The sequence below is a fragment of the Lactuca serriola genome, chromosome 1 (genome assembly GCF_051521515.1).
Source record: "Lactuca serriola cultivar US96UC23 chromosome 1, Lser_US96UC23_V15, whole genome shotgun sequence".
NCBI lineage: Eukaryota > Viridiplantae > Streptophyta > Magnoliopsida > Asterales > Asteraceae > Lactuca > Lactuca serriola.
Genome location: NC_136408.1, coordinates 46029144 through 46048282, shown reverse-complemented (window position 1 = coordinate 46048282; position 19139 = coordinate 46029144).

The following is a 19139-nucleotide window of genomic DNA, read 5'->3' as shown; positions in this document are numbered from 1 at the left end:
TTTTATTTCATCCAAAGTACCATCATCCTCATATGAGAAGGAACTAAAAAATGTTAATACAAGAATTTCTCATTTAGATAGTAGCTTAACTCAAACTCGAGTCACCAATTCTAACCTGACTGATCAATTAAGCAGGGTGGCGTCGAAGAGTGAGGAGTGGCGAATGTGGATTGAGTTAAAAGAGTCGGAATTAGTTAAAGTTAAAGACGAAAACATTTATTTGCAGAGAGACAATTTGAAATTGTTAAAACAACGAAATGTTTTTTGTTTAATAGCTAAACGTTTATATTCCAATATTACTCAACTTCACCTGGATTGTGAGATAGGCCAAAAGATCCATCGCATGATTTTGCCCTTCCTAGAATTTAAGGAGGATGAAATCGATGCCGAAGCCTACAAATGTGAGAGTGTGATATCGTCTGATGATGTCAATCCGACTTACATGTATGGACTGGACAAAATTGAGTCCTTCATTAAATCCAAAGACCACAAGGACATGCTCAAAAACCTTTTGGACGAAAATGACCGACTTAAACTGAGAACCGAAACCATGCAAAAATTTGACTCCCTAAACGCCAACGTAAGCTCAGAAAATAAAATAGATGTTGAAAATGCATCTGAGCTTAACGAGGACGAAAACATGAGTGAAATTTCTGTAGAGGATACGGTTGACTGCTCAGAATTTGTTAAAAGCAAAACTGAAAACCACAAAAATCTGATTTCTGAAAATTCTGTGGAATTCGCTAGATTGTCCCAACAAAAGTCCCCGAAATTAGTAGAAAAGGCTGTTGTGTATCAAAAGGTCAGGACCACTCCAAATCAGGTATACAAGGTAACTGGAGTAACCGAACATCAAACAGCTGAACTCACAGCTATTGTTAACGAAGACAATGCTGATGGCTGTGATGAGTACTTCTGGGAAGCTCCAATAGATAATGGAAACGAAACCGTTGGTCTATCTGAAAGAACCTCCTGGATGAGAAAAGGGAGATACATACCTGAACCATTGAATAAGCCCGATAATTTCAGTGAGCCAAGCACCAGTGGTACGAAAGATATTCCTCAGGAGGATGGGAGATCAGCAAAAGAGGACATTCCTTCTACTCCCTCAGTGCAAACTGAATCCTCTTCGGATACTTCCTCTGCTCCCTCGGCTCAAAGTAAAACTCCTGAAGTTCAAAAGGAACCAGCCAAGGAGACAACAGAAACGAAAGCGAACGTTCATCATCAACCTAAGCAGATGAGAGATAAGAAGATAGAAAGGAACCAAAGATACAGGAAAAACCTTTCTCAAAGGAAACAATTCTGGCACTCCCAGAATGCATACTATTCACACCAGGACAAGAATCTGAAGTATGAAAACAATCCTGTAAGAAAGCCTGAAAGTTCCAACAACAGAAAGCCAAAGTTCGGTTCGCAAGAAAATACCAACCGAAAGCAAAGGTTCGGTTCGCAAGAAAACACCAACCGAAAGCAAGGGCTCGGTTCTGATAAGGACTTCGACCGAAACCAAAGGTTCGGTTCCAAGAACAACTCCAACCGAACACAGAGGTTCGGCTCTAAAGTCAAAAGAGAACAAGACTCGAAGGTTAGCCCCTCCAACGATCAAAAGCAAAAGGGTCACCTAGAGTCATCAGCCAGGAAGACATCTCCATCCAAATCCTCTCTTCCTAATTCTTCTCGTTCTTTTATTTCCACCCATTCATCTCCATCTTGCTCTAAAGCTAATTCCGTTGGTTCTCAAAAACCTCATTCATCAGCTGAACAGAAGGGAAAGCAGAAGGTTGATGAATCTAAACCAGAGTCCAAAACGAACACACCCAATCCTAACAAAATAAAAGTCTATACCATTAAAAAGAAAGATGAAACAACTCTAATAAAAAGAACATATCTAGTTGACATCTCTCTTACTATTTCAGTTCCCATGAAAAGCTCACATGGACCCAAGAAACTTTGGGTTCCTAAATCTGCTTAATTTTTGCAGGTTATGAGTGACGAGCAGTTTGACGAAGAATGGTACATCGAAAGTGGCTGCTCGCGTCACATGACAGGGAGGAAAGAGGAGCTCAGGGAATACAGATCTCTTGCTAATGGTGGCAACGTCAAGTTTGGAAATAACTCTTTCGGCACCATAAAGGGATACGGGATGATAACGAATGGTGACTTTACAATAAGGAAGGTGGCATACGTGGAAGGACTCCAACACAACCTCATCAGTGTATCTCAGCTTGTTGGAGGTACAGGTCTCAAGGTTTCATTCGATGATGAAGGTTCTGAAATCATAGAGAAAAAGACAAAGAAAGTGATTCTGAAGTCAGAGCGAAAGGGTGAAATGTTTCCTCTGAACATGAAACCCATCAAAGGAAACCCAGCCATATGTCTGTTATCCAAAGCTCAATCCGACGAAAGCTGGTTGTGGCACAGAAGACTCTCTCATGTCAATTTCAAAGATATCAACCGACTTGTCACTGGAGGTCATGTTAGGGGTCTTCCATTGCTCAATTTTGACAGAGAGCATTTGTGTGCTGCATGCGAAATGGGAAAGCAGAGTCGTCAAAGTCACCCATCCGTAATTAACACAAAAGTTGTTGAACCACTCGAATTGCTTCATATCGATTTGTGTGGTCCTTCATCTATCGAAAGCATCGGTGGTAGCAAGTATATTCTTGTTATCGTTGATGACTTCTCACGATTTACGTGGGTGTTCTTTCTAAAGCTCAAATCTGAAGCGACTCAAAAGCTGAAAGCATTTATTAAGCAGATTGAAGTCCAGCTCAAGAAGGTCGTTCGAAACATCAGGAGCGACAATGGTCTCGAATTCAAGAACAAGGAGTTTGAAGAGTTTCTTGCAGAAAAGGGAATTAGTCATAATTTCTCAGCTCCCTACACACCACAATTGAACGGAATAGTCGAAAGACGAAACCGATCCTTGTGTGAAGCTGCCCGAACTATGTTAAGTTTCGCTTCCTTACCTCTTTATTTTTGGGCTGATGCTATTTCTGCTGCTTGTTATACACAGAACAGGTCCTATCTCAATAAGCGATTCAAGCTCACACCATATGAGATTATAAACAACAGAAAGCCCAATGTGAAATTTTTCCATGTGTTTGGCTCAAGGTGTTTCATCTTTAACTCTAAAGAACACCGCAACAAGTTTGATGTCAAAGCCGACGAGGGAATCTTTCTGGGTTACTCACTCACATCCAAGGCGTACAGGGTCCTAAACAAACGTTCAAGAAGGATTGAAGAGACATACTATGTGACCTTCGACGATAGCTATGTCAAGAAGCTACAGGCCATAGATGACACTGCCAGGGAAATCTTTCCTCGAACTAGCCAAGTCACAGTCTCAATCGCCAATTTGTACGAGAATTTTCTGGAACTCTTTGACGAACCGGAAAAAGCTTCTCTCTCAGAAGCAGGTGCAGCTGACAACAAAATTGATCATATGAAGCAAATTGTCGAAGATGCTGCAAAAAGAATGCATGAAGGAGGATCGCCCACTGATGAATCTCCAACCAACAATGCTTCAGTCGAGGGGGAGCCAAGTTCTCATGTCGAGGGGGAGCCAAGCTCACAAGTCCAGGGGGAGCCAAGCTCTACTACTTCAACCGAAGGTCCTTCACCAACCGAAGGTGCCTCTCCAACCGAAGATGCCCCTCCAAACGAAGGTGCTTCAACGCCCGAAAGTCCAACAGCACAAGTAACTCATGAACCTCATGTTTCTCAAGACTCATCAATTGAGGGGGAGCATGATGATATGACGCCTGATTACGATAGCCAATCTGAGCCAGAAGAGATGATCAACGCTGAACTAGATCCAACCTTCGATCCGAATTACCCTCCTCTTACCAAATGGACCAGAGATCATCCTATCTCTCAAGTAGTTGGTGATGTATCTGAAAAGGTTCTGACCCGATCTCAACTGAAGGCAAAACAGACATCCTTATTTTCAAAGGTAGAGTTTTGTATGTTTAACTCATTCGTATCAAAAGTTGAACCGAAGACAGTGAACACTGCCCTCGATCACTCTGATTGGGTTCAAGCAATGCAAGACGAACTGAACGAGTTTGAAAGGAACAAAGTTTGGCGCCTCATTCCAACTCCTCCAGATGCTTCGGTTGTTGGTCTTAAATAGGTTTTTAGAAACAAAATGGACAAGGAAGGTAATGTCATAAGGAACAAGGCTCGTCTGGTGGTCAAGGGATACTGTCAGGAGGAAGGAATAGATTATGAAGAGACGTTCGCTCCAGTAGCTAGGTTAGAATCTGTTAGAATATTTCTAGCCTATGCTGCTCACAAAAAATTTGAGGTTTTCCAAATGGACGTCAAATGTGCATTCCTCAATGGAGAACTTGAAGAAACTGTGTATGTGGAGCAACCTCCTGGGTTCGTAAACGAAAAGTATCCAAATCATTGCTATATTCTGGATAAAGCTGTGTACGGCCTCAAACAAGCTCCGAGGGCTTGGTATGAAACGCTTACAAAATTTTTAAAGATGTCTAAATTTAAACAAGGTTCGGTTGACCCAACCTTCTTTCGCAAAAAGGAAGGTAACCACCTTATGATAGTTCAAATTTATGTCGATGACATCATCTTTGGCTCCACGAATCCCAGCTTAACAGCTGAATTCAGAAAGTTAATGGAGACTAAGTTTGAAATGAGCTCAATGGGTCCTATTAACTTTTTCCTTGGTTTAAACATAAGACAGGGACCCGAAGGCATCTTTATTAATCAAGAAGCTTACACAAAGACTCTCCTAGCGAAGTTTGGCATGATGGGAGACTCAAAAGTCAAAGTCCCTATGGCATTCGGAACCAAGCTTACCTCATCTCTAGACAAACCGACTGTCGACATCACACTCTATCGTCAAATGATAGGCTCACTGATGTATCTAACTGCTAGCAGGCCTGATATCATGTTTTATGTGTGTTATTGTGCTCGATTTCAGGCTAACCCACGAGAACCTCACATGCTGGCAGTAAAGAACATCCTACGCTATCTCAAGCGAACCACCTCCTTAGGTCTGTGGTATCCATCCAATTTAGGCTTCTTCGTTCAAGCCTATTCTGATGCTGACCTTGGAGGATGTGGACTCGACCGTAAAAGCACAACTGGTGGCTGTCAATTTCTTGATGGAAAATTAGTCAGCTGGCAATCCAAGAAACAAACATGTGTGTCGTTGTCTACTGCCGAAGCGGAATACATTGCTGCTGCATCATGCACATCACAAGTGATTTGGATCCAGAGTCAACTTCGAGACTATGGACTCAATATGAAGAAGATCCCACTATATTGCGACTCTGAAAGTGCAATTAGGATCTGTCATAACCCAGTGCAACACTCTAAAACCAAACACATAGCACTGAGGTCTCACTTCATCAAAGATCATGTGGAAGATGGAAACGTCGAAGTTCACTTCATAAGAACCACTGATCAACTGGCTGACGTCTTTACCAAAGCTCTTCCAGAAGCATCATTCAATAAAATATTGCAAGGGCTAGGAATGATGGAATCAGAGTCAGTACCTCACACTACCTCTCAACCTCAAACGTAAGAAGCGAATCCAACCGAACGTTTGGGTTTGGTTCAACCATCTGACTCGCTCATTACTTCAAAGGTAGTTTTTCTGTGTTTCTATATTTCTTGCACTATTTTGTTTTTCTTTTTGTTAAAAGAATTTATTTCTTGTATATCTAAATTCCTTAGTTTCTCAAAATTTTCCAAAACCGATACCTACCGAAGGTTCGGGTTCGGTTTTTCAAAATTTTGTGGAACCGAAATCAACCGAAGGTTCGGGTTCGGTTATTCAAAATTTTGTGGAACCGAAACCAACCGAAGGTTCGGGTTCAGTTTTTCAAAATTTTCTAGAACCAAAATCAACCGAACGTTCGGGCTCGGTATTTCATTTTTTTTAAGAGTTTTTTTTTAGGTCTTATTTTTATTTTAACTCTTATTTTCTTTATTAATTTTTTTTATAAATTTCAAAAACTCCAAAAATATTCTATTTATTTTTCTTTGTGTGCTCATTCGTTTATGGGAATACATTTGATGACTTACTTATGTGTCCCTAGAAGCATGCTGCTGTATGTGTCCCAAGCCTCATAAGATTTGGAATAATAGCCTTCATGATCTGGTATACACAAACCTTGTCTTCCCAATAAGGCTAACTCATTTATTCTAATCGTGAGCTACCTCACTCTCTTCTCACATGAGTTAAGAGTCTCCTGCTTGGTCCTTATTCTCGCAGCAGAGGTACTATGTTTTCTTACACCATCCCTATTACACTTCTCCATTACATTCGTTTCATCACTATAACCCTTGAGACTCTCAGAAACTACCACTGAGGTTTATGGTTACACAACATCTGTGTTTATGATCTTAGTTTCGTGCCACTACGAGCTGAGTGAAACCCAAAATTCAACACCAACGAATTGACGGTGACCAATTAATTTGATCAAGTTTTCACCAATGAATAGACGAATGTACCTTCATGGAATCTCAAATTTTCTTTTGCGTGATTCCAATGAAATTGTTACACACCATAACATTTCTTCCCAAGGGATCCAATTTTAAATTTTTATCTGAGATTTCATATTAATCCAAGCCACTACAAAATCAACTCCTACCTACTTGTTCAACAGACTACACCGGTCTCACAAGTACTTTGTTCACTTTCGTTCTTATATCAAGAATTGAATTGATGAATCAAAGCGAAACTACCCCAAGTTAACCTAATTAAAAGAAGCCTTTCAACATTTCTTAATAAATGTTTGATCGTCATTCAACGGGATTCCACACTGACACTTTGAGGTCTCTCTTGACCTTGAAGAAAGAGATTCGTGCCCGGGATCATCAGTTTCGTGTCATTATTGACATCACAGATAATCCTAAAAAGAGTTGCTTTATTTCTTCTTCTTTTACACTCTTTGCACGAAAATCCTAGATTTTCAAAAACTCCGTTACTAATTATTTTACAGGCTGGATTATTACTGGATGGTTACTAATGAAGTTGTGGTCAAAAATTAGCCACGTGGGTCATTAATTGAAAACAGCCGTTTAAAAGGGGAAAAGACAAAAATTGGCTGACTCGGCGGGAGTTAAATGGATAGAAATTCAAACGACGGTAAAAAGGAGGGCGCGTGAATTTGAAACGGCCGCGCTTTTTCTGACACTTAAAGGACGCGTGTGCGATAATGAAGCGTCATCAATCTGGCAAAAGAGGCGCGTGTGGAAATGGAAACGGTTCCTTTCTCTGAACCGACGCTTATTGGGCGGTGTAATCCTAGGAAACTGACACTCTCTCTCCTACGTGATCTTCGCACGCCCCAACTGTCACCAATCAGTCACTCAAAAACCCGTTTCGTATTTCCATAAGAGATTTCAAACGATTTTTCTCTCTCCTATCACGCACTATAAAAACCCTTCAACACCACCTTTTACCTCTTTACTGCCCCCATAATTCCCAAAGCAAAAATACTCCCAAACACTCTCACGTTCTTCTTCTTCTCCAAACCTGCAACAATGGCTGAATCTTCATCTGTTCATGCAACTTCTCGGATTCTTCCCATCCGACCCCAGCAATGCCTGGTCATCGATCTGAACCCACTGGCGTATGATTCTTATATGTCGCCGGTCATTGAATGCCTCAAGTACTCCCAGCTTGCTCCTGCATTGTCAAGAATTGAAACGGTGCCAATGGTGGCCTTATCTCAGGTCTATGCGACGGCTTACTACGACAAGGCCGTCGACAGGGTATTCTTTGAAGTGGCAGAACACAAGACTTCGATTTCTCGCCCCCGTTTATGCACTTTGTTAGGGTTTGCAGCTGATTCATCGCGAGTTCACCCGGACACGATTCCGGTTGGGATGTTGTACAACATGTTTTACAACATGGGCTACACAGAGGTTCTCACCTCCGTCGCCAGGTTTAAGAAGTCCTGCCTACCGCCCCAGTGGAATGGGTTATTTACAGTTCTCTTCAAGGGACTGTCAGAGAGGAGCTCAGGATCTGACGGTGCAAGTCGTCTTTTCCTTTCGATAATGTATGGGGTGTACAACGGGATAAACCTAGACTATGGGTTTGTCCTTTGGCAACAGCTGATTCAGAGCCTCTCTTCCTCTTCCCGACACTCTGAGGTGTCGTTGGCCCGGTTCTGGATCCTGATCACACGATGGGCCATGGACAAGTTCGATGTTCCAACAGCCGATGGTGCATCGATGTCTTCTATTGGTACATTTCATACCAAGAAGATCATCGTATCTGATGCATCAAAATTTTCTTTTATTGGCTCTATTCTGGAGTCGATGTATGGGGATGTGCCCTCCGACAGCAGACCGATCAGAACGATCAAGGAGTTTAGGCCAACTGGTCCGAGGGAACTGACACCGGACATGCTGCGATCGATTCATGATGCCGACAAACCGGTGGCCAGGGGAAAAAAGGTTGAGAAAGGGAAGCAAGTGTCCAAAGCTCCAAAGGGACCTTCTCCCAAGAAGCGCAAACAAACGAAGGCTGCTTCACCCCCTCAACCGAAAAGGAGGAAGACCCAACCGAAGCGAAAGCTCGTTATTTCCTCCTCTTCAAGCGAATCCGAAGGTAGGAGTTCGGACTCTGAGGGATCACAAGGAGACGATTCTCCTCAACGAGGCAACACACCTCCTCGTTCCCCAACCCCAGAGATGGATCTTCATCAATCCCCAGTTCCTTCACCTCCACCCACAATTCCTATTTCCATTCCCACCATAAACCCCACAATTCCCCCAACCTCTATCCCTATACCTCCACCCATATTCACCACATCAACCGAAACACCACCTGTCACCGAAACCCCTCCAGTAACCGAACCTCCTCAAACCGAAACACAACCACCACCCGAAACAAACCCCCCACCCACCCAACCTGAACCAACCAAACCCACTACACCCCCAGCTTCACCACCACCTCAATCTCCGGAAGACGCCTCCGATGGCGGTGATCAATACCTTGGTGGTGATCACATGAACTTTGATTCGGTCTACTATAGTCCGTTTCAAGTTCAGAGTGATGAGGAGGATGATGCTCCAGTGACACGGAATCATCTTCGCGAGCTTAACGAGAAGGTTGATCAACTTCTCGCCTCCTCTTCCAACCAGCAGTCATCTTTGTCTGAAGCTGCCCTTCAGAAGATCGTTGACGCATTCTCCAGGGCTCAACATGATTCTGTCGCCTCAGCAACTGCTGCCATAGACGCCTCCACCCGAGCCTGTGAGGCAGCGACCGCAAAAGTCGATAAACTATTCAATGACGCTTCTATCCTGCTGCAGTCTTTGCAGGAGAATGCCGAAGCCACTAAGACAACTCTGGAACCAGTTGTTCAACAATTGGCCCAGTTTGTCTCGACGGAGTTATCTTCGTTCGCTACCCTCAGACAAAATCTTAGCGACGACAACTCGGCACTTCGTGCCTCCATCGATGCCCGCTTGACAATACTACAAGAGGATCTTGCGGCAGAAAATTCTCTGATGGACGTCTTGGCAAGTAAGACTACCGCCCTGAAGGTCAAGAGCACGCAGCTTTCCAACTTCCAGCAACAATTGGAAGCTCTTCGATCCGAGAGGGAGGTCATAAAGACGTGTGTTTCGGATGTCCACGCAGCTCTCTCAAACATCCTGGAAGCACACGACCCCATCCTTAACCACTCAGTGAAGCGTACCCTCGCTGAAAAACTATCTCCGGCCATGGACCTTTTAAGTAAAATTGAAGGCCTACCGAGTTTCGTGTCCATTCCGAAACAAGGGGGAGATATGAAGAAAGGATCGAAACCACCTCCTTCCTCCAAAGCGACTCACACAACCGAACCACCCCCAACCGGTCATGCCTCGGGTTCGGGTGTGAAGAACAAGGGCAAAAATATAGCAGAGGGAGGAGATGATGATGAAGATGAAAATTAAGACAAGGAGACCATTGCGGACATGTTAAAAAGAAAGAATAGTCGCAATGCTGAAGACGATGCCAGTCGTGTGGCGCGTGAAGCTGAAGAAGCCGAACGAAAGCAAAAAGAAGCCCACGATCTCCTTGAGAGCCGAAAGTTGCTCTTCCCTGCCTGGACCAGGGATCGTATGATAAAAGAGGCCATAGAGACTCCAAGCATACTATGGCTCAAGCCGGTGATATCATTCGACTGCAACAACTCTATCGATTCGTAGTTTGATATGCCGCTGACTCGAAAGGTGTTCATCTTCCACGCCTTCTCTAACATTTTTGAAGTCCCGCATCCAAACGATGAGCTTGACAGGGAACTTATTGACTTCTACCTGGAGGCCGCTCGCCCTCAGTACCTTACATGGAGCGCCCAGAAGATTGTTAATGTTCGGGTGCTGAAGCCTTATGCAGTGGGGAGATTCACAAACGTTAAGTTCAAGCTCATCCGAGGATCTGCAAGAACTGCCCACATCATCTCCCTGGCGGATCTGCCCAATCTGAATCCTCATGATTGGATAGTCTTGTACAATATCCTGCTGACAAATGAATCTGAATATGGTCCCATCATAGACCATGTCAAAAGGATGCTGGCATGATATATCATGGAGGTGGCCCTAATGGATCAGGAGGTCGCCACAGTTTTTAAGAAGAAACCGAAAGTCGCACCTGTGGGATCGGCCAGTGATCTAAATCAAATGCAAATGGGCAAGATAGATCAGAGGCGAAACTCTGTGATGTTCACTAGAGCCGAAGGACAGAAATGTCTCTTCGCTTTAGCTGACAAACATCTTTACACTACAACTTGCTTGGAGCACATCTTATCTATCATCAAGCAGTGTAAAGACAATTCGGCTGATGACATCAAGTACTTCAATGATATGATCAATTGGTACATCCGGTTTAGACAGACCATCCTCTCCATAACCAAGTGTCTGTTTAGCACCGTGAAGAAGAAGGTACCAGCTTCAGCCGACAGCCCACGTAAGAAGTGAAGGTCTTGCTCCAAATTGACGAAAAGGGGGAGATTGTTGGGCTGAAGATAGTTTTGTTGTTGCGTCTTTTGGGCTCGTTGATTAGCCTTGTATTCACCGGTTTGGGCCTGTCCAACCGAGAGCCTTTTATGTATTGTATATAAGTTAAATGCTTGCATGCATATTAGGTTGAGATTGCTGAGATTATCGATATAGCGATTGATCAAGAGTACAATATTTTTCTGTAATCGTTCTTGTAATCTTCTGATCCTTTACAGTTGATGTTCTTAATCGAGCTCTTCTAAGGATTTTATTTAATCATTCGACACGTTTGATTCAAGCTGTTTGTTCTTATTATTGCGTTTTTATTGTTTCATATTCATTTACTTGTTCAAGATCTAATCGATCTTCATAGATTAAAAGTTGTTTTAATCTCATCAAGTACAGTAGGCCAGTGTAAAGGATGATTATCCACTCTTGAGAGACTAGATGCAGGATGTATGTGTATCCTAAATGTTTCAGGCTAGTGGCCAGGAATTATGTATGAAGGTTTGCCTGATATTTTTATGATATCTTATTGTCATTCGGTTTCACTACTTGAATGTTGCTTGCTTTGTGCTTTGTGGGACTCATATTGATGTGAGTTATCTAGTAAATGCATATGCTAAGTTACATGTTGAAAAGGTTAAATAATTTTAGAATGATGGATTCGGCCATATTGCACAGCTCTCGTTTGAGTCTAACCGTTGTAGGGTTGGGTCTTTTAGTCGAAAGATTACTTAAGTTTTGTTGCATGTAATTGTATTCATGAAGTGGTTAGCTGACATTAATAAGGATTTTTCAGTAGCTGATGGCAGGGTCAGGTGGAGATCCTAGAAGATCCTACGAACTACTTTAGTGCGGTTGCTACACTGTTTAGCGGGTATTGGGAGTATTATTATGAGTAAGTGACTTAGAGGAGTCGGGATTGACTCTTGAGGAAAGTATGGATATGTGTTGAAGGTAGTATTGGGCCCATACTACTAGAAACACAAGATCCATAATTGAGTCAAGAGAAGTCACGATGATTCTAAGGAGCTGGTTAAGGGTAGATAGCATGGTTGGATAACCATGATTCATGGTAGGGTTTTCGTAACTATCGATCTTCTGGTTATGGTTGTTCAGGCTGAGGATGAGTATGGTGATTCGTTGGGCTTTAGTGGCCAGATAGGATTGGGTTTGAATGGTGCAGACCTAGTTGAGTTAGTTGATTTGAGGTATCGAGGGCCTTACTCAATGGTAGTGTCGGTTGAGTAACAAGACTCAAGAAAGATGCAATTGTTATGATCGGCTTGAGGATTGCAGCTAGAGGCTGAGTGATTAGTAGGTGGATTGGAATATCACTATTTTTGGTAGGGGCTTGTTCTTCCAGCCTTTCGTGTTCAGAAGAGAGAGTAAGCAGACATGTGATTTTCAAAGTTGGGATGTAGACCCATCATGGGGCTATGTGACTGTGGTTTTTGACAATAATATGGCAGTGTAGGAATGCACAAGAGGATTCTTGTGGATTGTTTACCTTGATATTCGATCAAAGGTCTGCTTTCTTTGAATATAGGTAGGTCAGATACTGGATTGATGGTTAGGGAATTGTGGAAAAGGTAAGTGGCAATCCATTTGTTTCGGGATGGAAAATTGGTGCTATGAATGGATTGTCAGAATTATTGCTTGTGAATTTGTGCGGGGTTCTTAATGTTTGAATTGGTTATGATTGAAAATTTCTGAGGTCTTCATCTGAGATTCAGAATCTCTTAGAGTTTTGTTGGTCCTTATCCGGAAAATCAACTTACGTGTATTATATATTCCAAGAGTCAGTTCATACCTGGTTGAACCAGTTTGAGATATATTTTGGTTACAACACCAGTGGGTGGTAGTTCGAACCCTAAGTGGGGGAGAATAAGGAATTTTGCTTGGATGATCATTGATCTATTCGATTTTGTGGTGTTGGAAGAATGGTTCACATGGATCTATGGTGCATATGTGTGAGACTTCGATTCAAGATTTGGTCAAGTCAAGGTTGTAGAGCAAGTGGCTATCAGATGTATGAGTTCAGGAAATACACAAGTTGTCTTGCAGTAGGAAATAGTTGGTCAAGGATCTCATTATAACTATTGGTTCCTTTTGGGATGCCAATGAATAGATGAGGAGGCACTAGGATCTCTCAAGTTGAGTATCGGTCGTTGAGGGATTTGCCAAATCATTGTATAAATTGTTATTTAAAGTCTAGATTGGGTAGTTGTTGATCGATAAATCAGTTTCAGAGATGGGTATGTTAAGCTCCGCGTGGGTTTTGGTTCAGTAGTGTATTCGTTCATTGGATTAGGTGTCAATGCATTCACGATCATTGATCATTTTGTTCATCATCAAAACGTAGATTATTCGGAAGTTTTGAGTTGTACCAGTTGAGGTTCAATGGATTCATCAACCTATCGTCAAGTTTGGCTCGAGTTTGGAAGATGTCCTTGGTTATTGGGAGTCTAGAATTTGGGACAGTGTTGTTCAGTTTTCTAGACGAGACATTAGATCTGCATAGAATCTAATTTTTGGCATGTCGTGCTGGCATGGTTGATAATTGGATGGATTCGAACATGGTTTTAGCAACATTTCTAATTAACCTTAAATGTTTTAGCGAGCTAGTTATGTGTTTATGGGATCTATTTTGGTCGTTCACGAGGAGGTTTCTATTAATGATTGAGGGTAGTCATTTCATTAGATCTATTGGTACTTGACCCTTTGGGTAAGGTTGTTAGGAAAAGGGAACACAGTAGATCCAGGGTTGGTTATGAGTTTCCTTAGCGGTGTGTATGGTGGTAAGTTCATTGGATTTTGATGCGAGGAGCGAATGTGGTCTAGACAAGATAGAAATGGAGCACTTGGTTCAAGTTATATGAATGGTTCTTATTTGCATTATAGCCTTTGAATTGGAACAAGAGTGTGACTGACTATCTCATTCTCTTATTGTGTAAGACCATGTTCTTGTCTGGTTTTGCATTGATAGCAACATGTGTTGTGAAAGGAATTGTACGCCATAGAAAGGTAAGTCTAGGGTTGTGCTGAGAGGGATGCTAATAGGGTTCCTGCGAGTCGATGGGTTGATGGTTGAGTATCTTTAACCCCTATGGTGCTGTTTGTGAGACTTCAGGAGAGTGTTGGAATAGTGGCAAGATCGGTATAGGACCGTGATCTTATCGTTAAGTGGCTAGAAGGTGTCGCAATGTATCGTGAACTAGTGGCTGTACGATTCCTAGGGGTGGGATCTGGTAGTCATTTGATTGAGACTCTTAGGTATCAGATTGTTAGTTTTCTTGACATGTTTGGGTGTTAGTGCATTATGGGAGTTGGGAGATTTAGTGACCAGCTAATTGGATCATGTGTTCAGTAAAAGTTTGTTTTGAGTATTTGTTCGGCATGTTTTGGTGGTGCTCTTAGTCAGGGACTAGGGGTAGGAACAACAAATGGATGTCATCAGTATTAGAATTTGGTTTCTGAAGCTTATAACTGATGGGTTCCCAATTCCAGGAAGTATATTGATGGAGTTAGTTTGTGGTTGTAGTTTTGAGAGTTCCTTGTTATGTGGTTCTCACTGTAAGTTGGGTCTTATATTTAGGCATAGAAAGATAGGAGTTGCAATTGAGTTTTTTCAAGTTATTGGGTTGGTTGTTTGCAAATGTTGGTTTTCGTTTGGTCTCTCGAGTTTTCTTATAAGATGCATTGATTTCGAAGTGGTTAAAGGTAGTTTGTAGAATATGTTGGCGTTATTCATGTTCCACTACAACGGTTATTTAGTTAAGACTCATGTTGGGAGTTGCCTTTGTTTTCACAAGGAAGGTTCAACAACATTGAATAGTCAAAGGCTCCGTTTCTAGTGGTATCATCAAGATACTTCAGGGTCGGAAGGGTTTCATATGCTTCGGGTTGCGAAGTACAGACATATCGACTGTGTTCCAAGATGGTTTTGGCCTTCTTGGGAGTTAGACTAGGTATTGGATTTCCAGAATTTCGGGCAGAGGAATGATGATTATTCTTCATTGATTAAAGCTAGTTTGTCAAGGATTCATTATTTGTCAGGGTATGTGAGTTTCACTAAGACTGGGTCTTGACTGTAGTATGGGAAGCCAGTTGCCTCTATGAGTTAACTTCTTAGTTCAGATCGAAAATTTGGAAGGACTGTCCAAATGGCATGGGGTGTTGTAGGGAGAACAAGAAGTGTCCTATGTGTAAATGGGAACATATTACTATGGATTTCAGTAGCAAGTTACCTCGGACGATCGACCTTGACCATCCGACAGGTCAAGCACCTCTCGACATACCACGCTAACTATCTCTTCATGCACGAACACTAGTAACTACGTCTCAAATAGCGATACATCTTGGTGGCTCCCGGGTGTATCAAAAACCTAGACTTGTGTGCCTCCTCCAGCACAGTCCACCTGAACCCACTCAAGTCTTGCACCCAAACCCAACCACACCGGGTCAATTATCCACGACTGTCAACAGTGTTGTTCACAATAACAAACTTGAAGGATGGAGTCTAGTTTAAGTGGGGGAGAATTGTAACATATTGATTTCTAGGTATTCCACTTTGGCCGTTGATATGAAAATTGTTTGCAAATTGGTCCTTAAAGGCATTCTTGTAATTTTTGGAGACTGCAAGAGTATGTTGGGTATACGTGCATATGTTGGGCGTATGTGGCAGAGTCTGAATCCCTAATATTTAAGGTTTGTGCACTATTTAAACAACTTTTTAGCCCTATTATCCTTTCTTTCATCAGCCTCCAACCCCATTTTGTCCCTAGTTAACCCTAATCTATTGAGTGAAGACATCTTGACCTTGAGTGTGCATTTTAATGTTCTTGAAGGAGGAAGAAGGAAGTGGAAACCATCTTAGAAGAGTGGAGTACTTTGGATCCAAAATCAATTCATCATTTTACACCATTTGAAGGTAAAAATCTCTGAACTTGATGAAGCTATGATTAGATCTTGTTTAGGTATAGGTTTATGCTCATTTTGGTACCATAAGCTTGGTATTATGAATATGGGTTACTCTACTTCATATAAGTTGTCCTTTAAGACGTTTTGGAGTGTTTAGAAGCATAAAAATGTAATATTGGGCCATAGTTTCCTTCCATGCATGAGTTGGGATGTCTTAATGAGTTAAGAAGTGAGGGTTTTTGGTATTGAGCACTAATTAGCCATGCGAGACCATAAAGTTGGAAACATTATGGCTATGGACATCATTTGAGGACTAGATCTGGAATTTGGATGAAAGAGCTTAATGGATTAAGCTCTTAATAGAAGAAAATGATGGCTGAAATGGATGTTGGGCGAACGCTATGGTATGTTAGGGGTACGCTATGGTATGCATGACGTAGAAGGTCAACCCCCCATTTTTGGTCAAGGCCTGAGTACGCTAAGCGTACAAGCTGAGTATGCTACGCGTACTCAACTGAGTTGACTCGGTTGAATTTTTGTCTTTGACCAGGATTTGACCAAGTTTGACCTAAGGATATTTTGGGTATTTTGAGTTGTAGTTGAGAGTTGTCACTATTTGATGTATAGGTGACTGGTAGAGCTGATACTCGGAGCAATGTGATATTCAATTGTTTGTTTAGATTGAGAGGTGAGTTTTTCGTCACTGTACTTGTGGGTCGAAGGCACTAATGTCGGCTCACTAGATTATGTATCGTGGTATATAGGATGTTTCCATGTTGTAGTGAACTGTTAGATCTGTCTCCTGGTTTATAGGATGTTTCTATGTGGTTGTGATTCATAGATCTGCATTTTTGTCTGATGACCGGTTGTATGATTACATGTTGATGGATATTTGTTATTTGTTATGTATATGTCGACATGGTGTGGTGGGTTTGAGATTGTACTGCTTTGTGTTATCAATTAATAGAATGGGGCATTCCAATTGAAAGGTTGTGGGTCGGGCCATTCCAAATGGAAGGTTGTGGGCCAAAGGTAATCCAACCAGGAGGCTGTGGACCCAGTATGTACTAAGCAATCCAACTGAATGGTTGTGGGTCAGGGCATTCCAATCGGAAGGTTGTGGGCCAGGGTAATCCAACCAAGTGGTTGTGGACACAATATTTGATTGGTTATATGTTTGTGTGGTGGAACCTTGGGGGGAACTTAGTAAGATTTGGCTTGCAGTTTTAGTTTATTGTTTCAGGTACTTCAGATGATCGTGTCAAGGAAAATGCTTGATGATGCATATGTTGGATAAGGTGTCTAAGTCCATAACTTATTTGGTATATACTTGACCCGACCGACATGGTCCATTTGGGTTGTATCTCATCCAAACTATTTATGGATAATTTTATGAGAGTTATACACATATGTTTATTAATATATTATAAGTTATAATATATTAATATGAAGTTATGTTATTTAATTAGTATTAGTCTTAAATTAAGTATGAATTAATTTAGAGATTAAAAGGAAGACTAATTAGATTATGGGCTATTGGTTTTATATGGTGTGGGCTAACACTCATTTGTTAATGGGCTAGGCTTTGATGGAAGTCCATGGATGATCCATGGATCTTTTAACCCATGGATCCTTGGAAAAGGAAAGGTCATGGGTTATTAGGGTTTCACCCTAACCATGTACACTATATAAGCATGCTTATGGTACATCAAATGGTAACTAGTGAACTAGTGTGTGTGTGCTTGTGTGTGGCCGAAAAATACAAAGTGTGTATACTCTCTCAAAGTTTTCCAAGAGTTTGTGGTGTTTTGTGATTCCATTTGAGGCATTCACACTATTGGTGCTTGGCCCTCAAACTCCTCAAGAACCAAACTCATCAAAAGGTATGTAATCTCTTCTAACTTTTTATGTTGAAATGTTCCCCATGCCATGTTAGATAGGTTATAAACCTTGGAAAATTATTATTTTGCATGTATTTAGACAAACATAGATCCAAGGTTTATTAGGGTTGCACGCACACTTAGGAAGTGTTAGATTGCTCAAAACCCAACAGTGGTATCAGAGCCTAGGCTTGCTTGTTTGATACTTGATGCAAAATAGTTGAAAAAGTCGAAAAACTTGCTGTCTGACTGATGAACTCGCCGAGTTCATGGGGGGACTCGCCGAGTCCATGTGTATCTTCAACCTACTCGCCGAGTAGGTTCATGCACTCGACGAGTAGGAGCGACAGAGTGCAGATTTTCGACTTTTGCTGCTGGAAATGGACTAGAAACATTACCCTAAACTGTTTTAGTGTTTTAAAACTTGTTTTAGTTGGTGTAATGGTTGTTCTAATCCATTTACAATAGCATATATCAAAATTCCATGATTTTATGTGTTCATATAATTCTTGAAATTTTGATGATCATGTTCATGTTCTTATGAATTTAGAAGATGATAGGAATTATTTGCTGAATTGTTTAGAATTAATTCTTGATCATTTATGTGTTTTAATGGAGTCCATAATTTGTCCTCAAGTTATGGATATCCAAAGGTCACTTTCTTTAACACACACGTTTAAACACATAAGTTACATGAAAGTGAAGAGTCTTCATTTTTATGAACCTTTAATTCATAAGTTATGAAATGAAAAGTTTTGGATAGTTACAAAACTTTTCCTCAAGTTTTGGAATTTGTAAAGTTTCACACACTTTAATAAACTTTAATTCCAACCCGTAGAGTTTTAATAGTTAAAATTCAACCCTTATACTATTTATAACATTAATGGTTAATTATTATATATATATATATATATATATATATATATATATATATATATATATATATATATATATATATATATATATATATATATATATATATATATATAAGAATAAGTCGTTCTACCGTTAGTAGGCCTCATTCACGTAGTCGGTCTATAAGGTGGGTATAAGGTTGTTGCCTATAAAATGGCGACTTAATGGGTGTCCACTCTCACCCACCGCTTGCTTGACTGGTGGAGGGTCGTTAGCCGAACGGGTAGGACAATGACTTTAAATCCTCATTAAAAGTATAATGATTATTATAAAGTAACTAAACCTTTTTAATTCCCAATCTTAGTTATTTTAGGAAAAATGTGAACATGGTGCTAGTCCATGGAATTCACACTTTGTACCTTACCAAGTCGTTGGTGGAGCGTGTGTGGTTAACCGGCACACTAACTTGGACTAGTAAGGATCACAAAGGGTGACTTAATA